Below are 14,479 nucleotides of genomic sequence, written 5' to 3'. Positions count from 1 at the left end.
AAATGTCCAAAGAATAGAATTAGTTACCTTGAAAGCTCCATTCAGGCAATTTAGAAAATTGTTTTGCTAATAACCCTAATGCATTGCTTGTGTAGCCAGGACTGTCAGCACTGCAGGTTACTACAGGTTAATCAGTAAATTGCTGATACCAGCTACAACCAGCCCTTAAGAAATCCAGTATCTCTTACGTCTTTGCTTCTATTTTCCTGACAACAATAAATTAGTCGCTATGCAACAYCAAATCAGCATCAAAGAATAAAAACTTAATACTGACAATTCTTAGCTGAGCACATAGACCAAATCAAGTGTGGTTAATGAATGCTTAGTTAATTCTTAGAAAGCTCTTCTTCATGCCGTTTATAGCAGAGTGAAATGCAAGTTCTTTTAGACAGGTTCACAGAGAGACATGCTTACACACACACACACATGCCCCACACATAGGTAGCCTACATACACACATATACAAATAGATAAATCCCAAATAGGAAACTTTGTAAGAGAAACAAGAAAAAAATTACCTACTGGTCTCTATAACACCAACAAGTGMACAGATTCTCTGGAAAAACTTCAGAACTGTCTGTTCAAATATTTTCTAAGATTATATTAGCAATCATTTTCACCAAAATATTTTTCTGACCAAAAAGAAAAAAGATGACTTSATAGAACCTAAAAATTGTTAAGAGTGGAAAATGCCTGCTTCAAGTTGCTTGTAAGAAAACAAATACAGGAATTGGCAACTTCTGTGCAGTTTTAGCTCCGAAGAAATTATGTCAGTCTTTTGCTTTAATAACTTATCTCAGGGCAGCCCATCAGATTAACAAGAAGAAGAAAAAGAAGTATTAAAACTTAGTGAGTTACTGGAATCTTCTGGAACTGAAAACTGTACAGATGGTCTGCAACATATTTGTATAGAAGATGCTCAATTGTTGATGGGTTCCCAACTATTATAGTGGCAGGGTAAGGAGGCAGATACTGGGCAGTGAGCACTGAGCAACTGTTGTCACTGAGCCTTCCCCTCTTGGCTGCATCCCCACTTGCCCAACGAGCAGTTTTGGTCTCCCAGAGCACAGACAAAGGTTGCTTTGGAGAAGCTGGGAAGCCTAAGAACACCATGTAGATTTAGGACTGGATAGGAGGTATTGTGCAGAGGCCATGCCCATTACTCATCCGCTGGCAACGGGCTCTCTTCCTTTTGTCTGGAAAGACGGTAAACTTTCAATGCCATCTGAAAACAGAAGGCCTTTCACAGAGTGCAAGAACTCTGCCATCTCAATCATGTGAAAATATTGTAAACACTTTCCCAGCCCCCATTCAGCTGTCCAAAAAGCAGAGCTAGAAAACACCAAACAAAACAGGAAGGAAAGAAAAGGGTGTGCATTGCGCATTTCGGTTTAATTTATATTTTTTGTTCTGAATAGGAATTTTGCTTGGAATTTTCTTCTTTTTTTTTCCTGAAAGTGAGTGAACAGGGTTAAGTAGCTATTATGGAGAAAAGGCAGTTAAAAGCCTATTCTGTGTTTTATTTAGAGGAGAAAAAAAAAAAAAACGGTCCAGTGTCCAGCAGAACAGCTCTCATATTTCCTTACAGCCCCTGCAAGAATAGATTTCAAATGTGCCACAGGACTTGAATTTCTCTTTCAGTGCTTAGTTTGACCCACTCCTATGAACTTTTTCCGGGTCTCCTCCCCAAACATTTAAATATCACAGGGGTTGTACTGCTGATATACCACAAAATGTATGGAGTGGGAAGGGGGCCCCATTCACAAAGTAGAACATGTTCAGAAAATACCTGCATGTGTGTGCACATATGTTTACATGTATATCAAACATACAACATATGCAAAAGTGTACGTGTTATTTGCACAAAATCCTTAAACTACTGTATTTGCCTGAAGACATCATTTACGTAGGTTGTGCTGGTGCACCATTCCCTTACCTCTGGGCAGTTGTTTCCACGGGTATTTTCAGCACATCATGTAGCTATGTAAAAGTGATGTAGTTCCTTGCTTAAAAATGTTTGTGTTCATTGCGCTGAAGTTAGGGACTCCTTGAAATTTCACAGTAACTTTGAACCATGGCAACACATTAACACCACAAATCTTCACTATTTGAAGTATGAGGTTTTCATTTACATTGGTCAACTTAACACCAGAGAAGGGCAAAGGAAAACAGCTCTGCAGGTGGGACATACACTTTGTTCAAAAATACAGTTTTGTTCAGTTTGGTCCCAAGTCAATTCTGAACAGAGCACAAATAGGTAAGCCTGGGTGTATTCCTACTCCCTCAAAGGCAAATGGTCTGCTTCTAACCTAGGAAAGGATCAGCTGTCAGTGACTTCCAGAGGGATATATCACTCCTATCCTATTTCTTATGAGTATTCAACCAATGGTACACCCTGATGGAARTCAGTCCCCACAGGGCAGTGAGAACCGACAGCTACAGGAGTACATCATGTGTTGGAGGCTCTTTTACGTGATTTCCCATCACACTCTGGCAATGCAATTTGCATAACTAAGAAGACTTCCTYACTCATATAGACTGATAGGAGTTTGTAGATCAGTTGTGTTACCCAAGAGCAAATGTAAAAATGCAAAACAAGTGATGCACAGTCCATGAACATTTAAGCATGTTCTCCTCTGTTCCCATCAGGTGTATCAAACTAGGCTGTGCTTTGACATCTCTTTGTATGCAGGTGTTCCTGAGCACAAGAAACAGAGATCTGGGATTTCACGCTCTTGGATGTTCCTCRGATCTCTCATGACGTTGATTTTGGTTTCTAAGGCATCTCACAACTTTCTGCTCTGKCTTCTGCCCCACAAGAGGAAAGACTCAGAAATGCCTTTCCCTGTGCCGGAGATGCAGTCCTTTATGCTTGGCAAAACCAGCAACTWCTTGCTAAGCTGACATTCCTGTTCCTGATTTAAGTAGATTCCAAGCACCATAATGCACAAAAATGCATGAGAAGCTATTACCAAGCAGTGCCAGATGTGGCACATTGGGAGGGCAGGCTTTCCTCACCATCTCTCCCTCAGTACACACATGATGCAGCAGTATGACCTCTTTGATTTAGAAGTTCAGCAATTGAATTCTGTCCTCCCCCAAAAAGGTGTGTTTTACCACGCTTTGATAGTCACTTGTTTTTTTTCTATGCACACCATGAGAACACGTGATCGTAGGTTAGAGATTAGGAAAAGTAGTTGCCAATAGCTGAAGCAGRGGTTGATAAACGACCCAACGTTATAAATTCCCAAATGCATTCCTCGGGACTGCCTTGCACATGCTGCCTCAATACTCCCATCCTCCCCTCTGCATTTTTATAAAAAGAAGCTGTAATAAATTAGAATTTTATGAGACTCCAAATAAAAACCTTCACTAAAATTGAAAACAAGACATGGATGTAGAAACATATGGAAGGTTTATGAGAGTAGAGGGAAAAAAAAATTATCCCAAGGCAATAAAAAACCTGTCTGACTCTTTCTTGGTCTTCACAAACCAAGAATTACTAGAGACAGATGAAGCAGTTTTGAACAATTCAGTACTGGTACATCTACCAGCAAAGAGACATTATAGTTTTTACTTATTCTTCTGATGCAAGGCAGCCTGGTAAGGATTACTCTAAGAAAGATTTTCTGAATTTCTGTATAAAATACTGTAAAGTTACATATGGAAATGAGATACCTTTCTGCTTTGATCCTTAGTATAAGGCTAACCAAGCAGAAGTGGCTTCCTACCCTTTCATACAGTTTTCTTTGGAACGAAACACTGCACCCTCTGAATCCTTGCACTAGTATTTTAAGTATTTTTTATGGGATAAAGGCAGTTTTKTTTAATTTATATTTTCATCTTTGTTCCAAACCTCAGACTGATTAATTCTGGCCACTGTATACACAGTTTTACTCCTAATCTATTTGTTTCCCCCCCACTACTTCTCCATCCTCAATACTCCCTGCTTCCAGAATTGTGTGGGTATGGAATTTTGTTTAGCCAAATGATAGAGTGGTTATTAGGAATGGKTTTGCTTTATTTTTAAATACAATACTCCACATTCCAGACATTTCTACCAAAGCAGTTTGAAAATGAAAAACAGTGCAAACAATTAAATTTGGGTCTGCTTCTGAAGTGACAAAAAGTACTTAGAATTTTCAGATTTTTGCTCCCTAAAATTATCAAAACTTGGGAGCTAAGTTATGGGGAGATGGTTTAACATCTTATGTTAGAAGTGTGAATTCTATAGCACATTTTGTTCTATGAAAATAAATGCAGATTGTGCTCAGTGCCCAAATAAAGCCTCTGAACTGCTAATTTTCATTTAATGAGGATACAAATGATACTAACCCATAACAAACAATGCTATACTGGCTTAGAAGTATACCAACTTTACATTCCTGCTAAACTTGTTGTAAAATGGTCAAAAGTTGCAGCCATTGAATTATCCTTGCTTCTGATACSTAGTCAAAAATTAATTCAAAGTGTTTGCAATGCATGGCAAGGATTGCTCAGCATGCCACATCCCTCAGCTGCCAAAGGCAAACAAATTCTGGAAAGAAGGTGAGAAAACAAAGTCGAAGACATCCCATATCAGAGTGGGAGAAGTGTTTTTACAGAATAGACAAGCTCATGGTCTGGGGAGGTGGTGTTTCTACAGTGATGCTGCAGAAGATGCCCAGTGCTCACAGGATTCACTCCTTCTTGGAAACAAGAATGTACATAAACATTGTGGAAAGAAACACAATGTTTATGGGGGTTTGCATCTTCCTTTAGATGCAATTTACTGAAACTCAGGAGGCCTCTCCTTAGTGCTGTGGCTTAAGCAAACACCACAGAAACATTCTYTCAAAAGAAAACCAAGCAATATTGTGACACACAATTCATTAAGAGCCCTTGTTTGCATGGTACCTTACGGAAGTAGAGAAGAATTAAATTTCTTGGGTCTTCTACATTAGAGAGGAGAGGTGATAGGAGAGGAGAGGAGCTATTCATACCTTGAATAAGATTGTGCCTGATTTCTGTTTTATTAATTTTGAATGTCCTTTCATTCCTTCTATTTTTGTATTTCAGCCCAGTCCCTGGTTTCCTGTGTGCAGTCTCACTGACTTATTCAAGACATTCTCCTCCAGCATCTGCAGAGACAGCAGAATATCACAATTATCAGATATTGAATGAGATATCCATAGTTATTCAAAGATGGGCCTATAAACTCAGCTACTGAATAAATATGAACTCTTTAAACCTTTCCTTATGCCATAGAGGATGAACTTACACAATTCTATAAGAATTGTTGTTAGGGATTTGAGAGTGATAAGAAGTCTATTTTCCCTTAATTTATTACAATATGATAAGAATGATAGGAAGTTTATTTTCTCTTAATTTATTATAATAACTGTAAGAAATTCTGATAGGTATGCTTTTACTCTATTTTGCCACACAAAATACTCATACCAAAATACTGCAAAGCTTAAGAGCACTGCAGGGAAAATCAAGAAGTCCTGGGGGTTTCTTAAAATCTTCTGGATGACAATCTCAATCAAAGGCAGGAGACTTCCTGAAGCATGGGGCATAGCTAGAGCTCACACTTTTCAGCAATGGTGAAAAGGGGCCATGAGTCCCTCCCTGAGGCACCCAGCTCTGKGTGGGGCACAAGGGACCAGCACCATATTCATCCCTACAGGGTCTCCCAAAGGGAGGGTGCCCAGAAGTTCATCATTGTGGGCCAATTCCACAGCTTCCCAAGTCAAATCTGGACTCTRTTCCCTCCACACGGTTCATGTTGCCTGCTGCCCCAAACATCTCTATTTCCCCCACGCTGTACAAGAACTGTAAGTCTAAACACAGCTGTCAAGTTCTAAAATCAGCATCAAAGCTCAGTAAAAGCAAGAGGGGAAAACAATATGCTTTGTTAAACAATCCTGCCTCAGATCTCAAAGGGTTATGCCRTGAAAGCAATACCCCCTTGGAGTTCTGTATGCAGCCAACATYACCGAACATCCTCAGTCAGAACCCTCAGTTTATGAGGTGATGAGAAAAGAATACAGCTCCCTCTCGTCAGGAGGACATCTCCACTGCCCTGCAGGCAAATTTTCTTGCTGTATTTCAAATGTATTGAATCTCCTAGACATTAGAAAAGTAAAACATGCACTGTGCACTCGGGAGCCATCACCTCTCTTGGTCAGTTCACAGGATTGGCAAGGTCACAGCAAACACTCTTTAACATCATAAGTTCTACCTTTAGGCTGTTTTACTCCTCCACAGGAACCCCAAAGGATTAAAACAGGTTTATCAAACCAGAAATAGAAATATTTATGTTTGGAAACATTGGTATTTCTAAACATTTATCATGTCTTCCCTTTCCCACTGATACTGATTCCCAGTCTTTGAGCCATGTGCAGTRGCTTAAAAGTTACTTCTTAAAGAAAAGAAAAGTTTACCAATGAAATCACCCCACACATATAATTAAGGCTTTCTGCTGCACTACAGGTATTACAGCTACCACTGTGCATGTGTACATATRACATGTATTTATGTATTTGTGTGTTACATAGCCATTTTTTCTACATGAGCCAGCTTTTTCTTTTTTTTTTTTTAGCTTTATAGACATCAAGCTTTTCTGGGAAGGACCTTGAGCCACTGTGTTGGCCCAGAGGCATCAGATCCAGGAACAAAAAATAACGACATTGAATGGAACGAGAGGTTTTACAAACATCCAAAGGAACAGGTGAGTTGCACAACTCTTGACCCTAAAGGGTCTCTAAGTGGTCAAATCAACTTCAGTATTTGCTTGTGTAGCAGAATAGATGCAGCTGCAGCCATGGGAGGAGCAAGAGACATTTTAGGGTAGGAAGAATGTTAGGATTTTAGCTGGTCTTCAATAAAACAAAAGTGGAGGAATAAGGGAAAAGGGATCACTTTTCTCTTGGTACAAAATAGCTACTTTATGGTACCACATTTCAAAGTCTAGTCTAAATGAGCATCCTAGGCCATCAGCCCAATTAATATGATTTGCATATTCCAGAAATATATACACTTTCTCCAAAATTACTCTTTTCATTCACTCCATTTCCAGTCTCTTCACCAGCGAGAGGCTGTGAAATTGAGCTCCCTGGGACTGTTTCCCCGTCTGTGACATCATAACTCAAAGCAGCTTATCTCTGCAAAATGCCTGGAGGTCTGCAGAGGAAAGAAGAAAACACCCTCACCACCCTCACCTCCTCCTCCCAGTGCCTGGGCAGGCTTGTAGCTCTCAGCCTTGCTTTTGCTGTTATGCCCAGTTTGAGCCCAAGGAAATTCCAATGCTCTCCTCTTYCTGAGGCTCCCATTTATTTAAACAGGTGGGACAGGATCACTGTACTTCCCAAAGTGCTGCTGCAGCTGAACCAGCAGCTACAGGTATCAATTAAGAATGTGCAGTGGGACAAGAGAARCACAGCAGCCCTTTCTAGAGCAAACACTGGCAAAGTCAAAAACATCACTCGGATAATTCCATAACTTTCTTAACTCAGAAAACCATCAGCTGGCGTTGTTGCATAAACCCAACAACAATCTTTTCTTTAAGGCTGTCCCACCATTCTATTATCTGTCATTAACTTTCCATATGTTCCCCTCACCACTGCTTTTAGGCTGGGTTCGGTTTACAGGATAGGATCAGATTTCTTTACAAGCCAGGACATTTGCTGGCTTACTAGCTTGAGGCCAGTTATGTTTGAGTGAGGCCCAAGCAAAACAAGGGAGATTTGGTGACGTTCCAGTGAGTAGGCACCAAATCTACATGATCCATGGTTGTTGTTTTTTAAAAGTTTAAAATWTTTTAGGTAGAAGGTTTTCCATTATTTCAGGTTTTTTAAATTTTTTTTTGGTTTTTAGGGTTTTTTAAAMAACAGCTTCTGGCTGATACTTGTTCAAGTGTTGCAGCATCCCTCTTCTTATAATAAATCAGAACTTTTTGTTCTGTTTTCTTTACACTAAGCATAAGGCAGAAGTTTCTCAGTTATCTATATTTTCAGTCACAAATGGGGAAATGCAAAGTATATTTCGGAAAGCGTAGCTGATGAGAAGATGAATAAACCATTTTGTTTCTAGTCTTTCTACAGGATAATGAAGTCTAGTGTTTGCAACTCTTTCTTTCAAAAGCAGTCAGAGTTCATGTGAAACCCTCTAATTCAAATCTGATCTCTAGAAACATTCTTTATGMTGTAACAATGTAAGTCAATTAAAAAAAAAATTAAACTGAAGTGTTCTTCCAACCAAGACTTAAAAATAAAATAAAGTGTACCCATTTAATCACTGATCGTCTAACTATATCCTGGATTATTTAATACCTTTTTTCTCCTTTCTTCTAGATTTATTATTCTCAGCACATCTGAAATGTATTTTAAATGCTTTGGGACAAGGACTATTGTAAACTGCCAAGAATACTTGGGGGCCCTATGGAAATACTAAAGTAGAATTCCAAAAGTAATTTGACACTGGAGGACCTCAAGACCTTCGCAAATCCCCCATTTTATATTTCCCACTGCACATGCACAGAAACCTACAGTAGCAGAACCAGAGCACAGTCCAAATGTGAGACAAAATGAAAATGCCAGTATTATATAGTGTGTTTCAGGCTGAGTCAAACTCACAGCAGCGTGCTAGGAAGCAGTAGTTTGAAAGTGTCTTGAAYGCAAAGGGGTTCTTTCTAAAGTATGTGTCTTGTCTCTCCTTAGCTGGAGCAAAGACATTCCCCATGGTTTTGCTCCATAAATTCCAGCGTGGTGTTACAGATGTTGTAACAGATGTTATATGAATGCTGCACATAAATGTCACAATGTCCATGTTGATATTTTTAGCAGCACTTATCAAGGCAACCAAGCACAGACCCTGTAAAGCTAAGCATTTACATAAACACAGATAAATATTTTGTTCTGGACACAAGCAATGTTTAGGCCCTACATCACTGAAAACTGCAGCTCCTGACTTCCAGGAGCRTGCTTGCATGCTGGGATCCAGAGGTTTGGATCCCAAACAGAAAACTGAGCAGGAGCTGTTCAAGTGAGCCATTAGGAAATACAGAAGGTATTAGAATTAGCTTAAGCCTCTCTGGAATTTAGTCACCTATCTCAACACCATCCTCCTCCACTGCTACCCAGACCTCCTCTACCAAAACAGCAAAGAAGTGGGTGTTGTTGCTGCCAGACTTGCTTTAAGCAGTCAAGTTACAAGCAGAGCACTCCCTTAGACTGCAAGAGAGCTGGGCTCAGTTCCCTTCAGGCCTCTGAATCTGTATTATCCCCACCTGTGCTGAAAACTATCATGCTATAGGATATCCTGCTCTAGAAGGTTCCTCCTTTTCCTACTCTTTTGGCATGCTTACGAAACGAACCTAACCTAAACTGAACATCATACCAAACCTTTTCTTGCTTTTCTCCTTCGTATTTGATATTCTTAGAGGGACACTTTATTAACTATCTGAGGTTATTTGCAAAATAACAGCAAATACTTCTTTAAATACTTTTAACCTAAATTGTGTTGTCCTTTGCTTAAATCCTTATCTTATTTTCAAATTATCCTAAATGTGTTTCCTCACAAAGCAAGTTAGGGTTTGATGAAGGAAAGGTTAAATAAATAATCCAGCACAGCCCTCTCAGAGCCTGGAAGTGTTTAGCACAACCCAGTAGCCCATCCCACCATGCCACGGAGATATCCCCTCTTTTTTATGTTTGCTTTACGATTTATGTCATGGGCAAGAAGGGAAGGAGACAGGAAGAAAACAGCCTCAGTGATGAAATTAAACAGAYCACAGAGGAAAAGGCAGGTTTGCAAGACACTGGCAAAAGTGCAGGTTTTTGGTTATGATGCCATGTAGYAGCTTGGACAGAGAGAATAAAGTGGAGAGAGAAGAGTCCAGATMCTGTCTCACTAAAATCCCTGCAGAGATCAGAACTACTGCAGAACCACCAAAAAACACCGTCAACCACTAAACGTGGAGCTGAATGAGAAAACAGAAAATTAGAGGGGATAGCTGGGAAAGAACAGTCACAGAAGCCAAGAAAGGGCAAGGATTCAAGGAGCTGGTGGGGTGAACAGAGAGAGCAAGTGATAGGTAAAGAAAGATGAGGTTGCAGAATAGACCTGTATCTGGATCAGGAAAACCCCAGTGGGGGATTAACTATACACTAGGGGTTTCTGTGCTTAGATACAAAAAGCTTTACAAGCCAGATTTTTGGCAAAACTTCATGAGTCCCACACTGGAATAATTAAAATAAAAGCTGTTCACTGAAGTTATTTTTGGTGGGCATGTTTGGATCAGAGAGTGGAGTTGTTGAGCAYAGTATAATACATGCCAAAAGCCCTATTATGTGCCTGCCACTGAACCCTGCCATACTTGGAAATGTGTTCAAAAACTGTGGTAGAGAGTCCTTACTGGCTTCACACTTGAAGGACAAACCAGTGCTACACTTTTCAGTCGGAGGTCCTGGGACAATGCTGCCGGAGGTGGGGGCCCTCGCAGGGTTGAATCTGAGCAGGGAGACATTTTCTCTGCAGCAGACCTTGGAGAGGGCAAGGGACTGGTCTAAATGGGCTATTCCTACTCAAAAATAATACATATATATATTCTAGAGTGAAGGGGACATAGGAGTCAACAAAAGGTGACAGCACCATGTTGTTATGCCATCTGTGACCTTGTAGGTGATGAAATGGGGTGCTCATGCCAAACATCCCTTCTCAGCTGAAACAGGCTGCCATACAAGATGGTAAAGCATTAAGACTTACTAGAAAAATGTCACTCCACTCAGGTGAAACATTTTTGTTTTCTTGCAGTGGAGTTCCTCAATGGACCCTGCAGRGAAGTTGGGTGCTTTTCTGAGCGTTCCTTCAGCACAGGCTCCTTTTCCTTGAGAAACYACATGTCGTAAAGTTCCTGTAACTGGAGAGCAACAGAATGCAAAACAATTCCTGWCAAAACAGCCGTGAACCAGAAATTTCAGAGGAGTTGACAGAAGGCACCTTTGGATTAAGGATGTGCCTGGCCCAAGACCTATCACTGTATGGAAAAGTTGTAGACATTTAAGCAAATTCAAACTTCTTTAAACCCGAGCACCAGGTTTAGGGCTTGGAGTGCTTGAAGCAACCCTGAAACATTGCAACAAACAACTGCCACTCTCAGTCTACCAGGGACCACAGCCTCCTGAGAGCAGAAAAACAGAGCACATACCAAATTTCCTAGTGAAACCATACCCACAGTACAACCCTGCTTCTCCCCTGCAGCTGGCACATGACAGCAACTTTTTCCTCAAGAACGTCTCCTTCCTTCAGCACACAGATGACTCACAGCAGGGCAAGCTGCCTTCTTTTTCTGTAAAGGTTTTCTTTCCTTAACACTGGACAATGCAGGTTGATGCTACTGGCCTCAGGCAAATACAGCCTTCCAGACAATAACTTTCCAAATCAGGCTTTTGCTAAAAGAGAAAAATAAATAATCTGAGAAGGTCTTTAAAAATAAAGAGAAGAGATACATACATTTATTTGTTCAAATGGGGGCAGGAAGTTATGCTAGTGGTGGCAATTTGCCAAATTCTTATTTAAGCAGCTTAGAGTCTCCTAGCATTTAACTCAGCCATGAAAGTGTTAACTAGCATGTGTGAGGGCTGAGCGCTTGTGAACTGTTGTATTTCTGTCATCTGAAAGCTAAACACTGGGTTAGGAAAGTCCAAATGGTGGCTTCATCCTCAGAAATGACAGCAGAAAGAAAAATATTTGCACTTTTCCCCCTCTAAAGAGAGGGTTGGATAGGAGAGGCTCTCTCGAGACTCCTTTATTCTCTTGACAGAGATCTGTGCTGCTGAGGCTGCCTGCAGTCACATGTTACCGACACACCAGCTTCTCCTGTCTGGAGCCCACACTGCAAATATCGCTTTTCCCAGAAATCACAATGCTCGTTGGCTTTATTTTGTGAACACCACACTTCCTCTGCTCCCCACCCCAGCAAAATCTCAGGTTACTGCTGTTCAATAGGTCCTCAGAAGCCATACAGCAAAGCTGTCAGAGCTGGGATTTGTCTAGAGTTTGCAAACCAGAGCCAAAGTCTTCCTCCAGCTGCACCTATACAGCTCTGATACACCCTCCGTTGTCATGGAGGTTATTTTGCRGATCAGAAAAAACAATCATCTCAATAACCCCTACTGATCTTTTTTTCTGTCCAACAACTGAATCTGAGACTTCTGGGGCCAATTACGCCTTCCTGAAAATGCAGTCTGGATTCAGACAAACTGTTTTCTCTGACACTGTTTCTCACTATTTTTTAAAAGTAGAAAAACATCTATACAAATAAACTCATTGCTCTCTTTCAAACCTTACCTTAAAATACTCATTTTTGACAATACCCACTTGAAACCCTAACTGCAGGCTTAGGCTGCACTGATCCACAGTGCTGTGCTGATCCACAGAGCTCTATTGGTACTCGTGCCCTTGTCTGTGTTCATCTCCTGACTCCTTTTGCATGTTCAGACTGTGAGCTCTTTAGCAGAGACATGGCTTTTGCCTTTTTTCTCAGTTTGGACAGGAAACAGCACCAACCAAGCAGTGAGCTGATATAAAGGATCAACAGGGAAAAGTTTTGCTTTGCTTATGAAGGGCTGGTGTCTTCATGGCCTGTTGAAGTTTGTTGTGCACAGATAGGAAGAATATTATTTGTACAATAGGCATTAGACATCATTCTGAATTTTAATGTCCAGTGTTCAAAATTAGAAATTACTGTGCATCCTTTGACCTCTTGCTAAAATTTGGAACATCTTAAGAACAGTCTTCTTTCAAAGCTTTTGACATAGGGTCAGGCATAAATACCACTTCCAAATAAATCTTTCCAATTTCTCTCTTTTCAGTTTCTCCTGTCTGGAATGAAGTATTGATTTTGAAGGGCTCAGGGGCTCCAGACTCTGGGCCAGATTCTGTTTTGTTTGGTAGGTCTGTRACCTCATAACAAGTCCACTGACCAAAGCTGAGATCCAGGGGGAGAGAGCAGTGTTTAACACCTTTGTGGGCCCACGCTTTGCTGTATTCTCACCTCTCTCCACAGGCTCTTTAAAACCCAGCGGGTGCTTCCATCAGCTCAGGAGCTGTCTGGAGCCCAGTGGGGGCACCCACACTGGGCAGGGCTCCCTTGTGCTGCCAAGGGGGTGTCAGCAGGGACAGCCCAGCAGCTCCGACACTGTGCCCCTATGACTTGGCAAAGTTGCTGGAGAGAGACTCCCTTCTGCCCTACTCATTTCCATGGGGCAGGAATACGAGGTACTGTGGCAAAAGTTTCCACTGAGTGGGAGATTCCCAAGCTGGGTCTCAATAGGTTTTCATTCCTTGCTAGCAGGGCCTGGGTGCAGTTTACACAGGCTGGCTGATGGGTTCCCACATTGAAACCAGCCAGCCAGTTTGCACAAGCCTCTCTCATTCTGAAATATGTGTAATTTATTTGAGCAGATAGAGAGGATAAGAATCAACTGTCTGTTTCCCAGTTAATAAAAAACATACAATGAGAGCAGAACTCTGCCAGCATATCTTGTTTACCCAAAAATGTTTGGCATTAAATGTGAAATCGGAAATGAACTCATTATCTGATTATTTTCATTTTGAAGAATTAACTGCTTTGGGGAAAAGGCTTGTCTTAAACAGTCCCCTCGTATGGATGACTAATTGCAAATACATATCTCTGAAGAACACAGCAAATGCTCGTGACTCCCAGGGCAGGACAGAGCACTATCAAKTTGGCCAAGAGCACTAGCAGTATCCTCTCATGTGGCTTGTTTCAAAACAGAAGGAAATACATTTAAGCTAGCAGCATCATGCCCAAGCAGGTGAGAAGAGTTTCAAAAGAGGCCACGCTCTGGAATTCTGATCCAGGAAATACTGATAASAAGTGCTTAACAATTACTTGCAGTGGATTTGCCCCTTCCCTGCTGAAAATAAAATTATGCAGCAGTATGGATAGTCATAACTTTTGAGAGGTGAAATTATGTTGAAAACAAGTTCTTTCAGTAATACAAATGAACAAACTTCAACAAAAATTGAGAAACTAGAATCAAATAGCCATCCAGGACTAATAATGTYTTGGGGAAACTTCCCATTCTTCAACAAAACCCAGGCTTAAGAGAGAACTGAGTTCAAGGCAGCACACTGCGCTACATCCCCTTGTTCATCTCCTGCTGTTCCTTTGATTCATTCTCATTTSTTTGATCTCAGCATTCAGTGTTGTCTGGTTAGCCCTCTCTGTAGCTGGTTCAACAGCTGCTGCTCCTTCTAGGGTTGATGAGTGCCTCCTCTGTACTCAAAATCTGTACTTTTTTTTCTTACTGAGGACCGRAGTGAATTTTAGCAGGGGTACTGTGGAGCCCTCCACTGTGTGTCAGCACAGTGCAAGTTAAATGAGCATGTGTTCTCCACTGAATATTTGGCTCTTCTTTTCCTACTCCAACTGAAATATTCCCATCCTCACATGCCCTGTGAGCCTATCTGC

General features: G+C 41.0%; 1 long non-coding RNA gene across 1 annotated transcript in view; it reads right to left on the bottom strand.

Moving 5' to 3' along the window:
* LOC130574439 (uncharacterized) overlaps positions 1–14,479 on the bottom strand; it is a 162,902-nt gene that overhangs the window by 8,442 nt on the left and 139,981 nt on the right. The window contains exons 5-7 of the long non-coding RNA XR_008965433.1: positions 11,212–11,432; positions 10,747–10,900; positions 4,983–5,120 (exon numbers count right to left, since the gene is read on the bottom strand). This is a non-coding gene — a long non-coding RNA (uncharacterized LOC130574439). The remainder of the gene's footprint in view (positions 1–4,982; positions 5,121–10,746; positions 10,901–11,211; positions 11,433–14,479) is intronic.

The sequence above is a fragment of the Malurus melanocephalus genome, unplaced genomic scaffold (genome assembly GCF_030028575.1).
Source record: "Malurus melanocephalus ecotype Western Australia unplaced genomic scaffold, MMel_1.1 scaffold_82, whole genome shotgun sequence".
In the NCBI taxonomy this organism is placed as follows: domain Eukaryota; kingdom Metazoa; phylum Chordata; class Aves; order Passeriformes; family Maluridae; genus Malurus; species Malurus melanocephalus.
The sequence above is the reverse complement of the archived record's forward strand: the minus strand, read 5'-3'. Positions and strand labels throughout refer to the sequence as shown.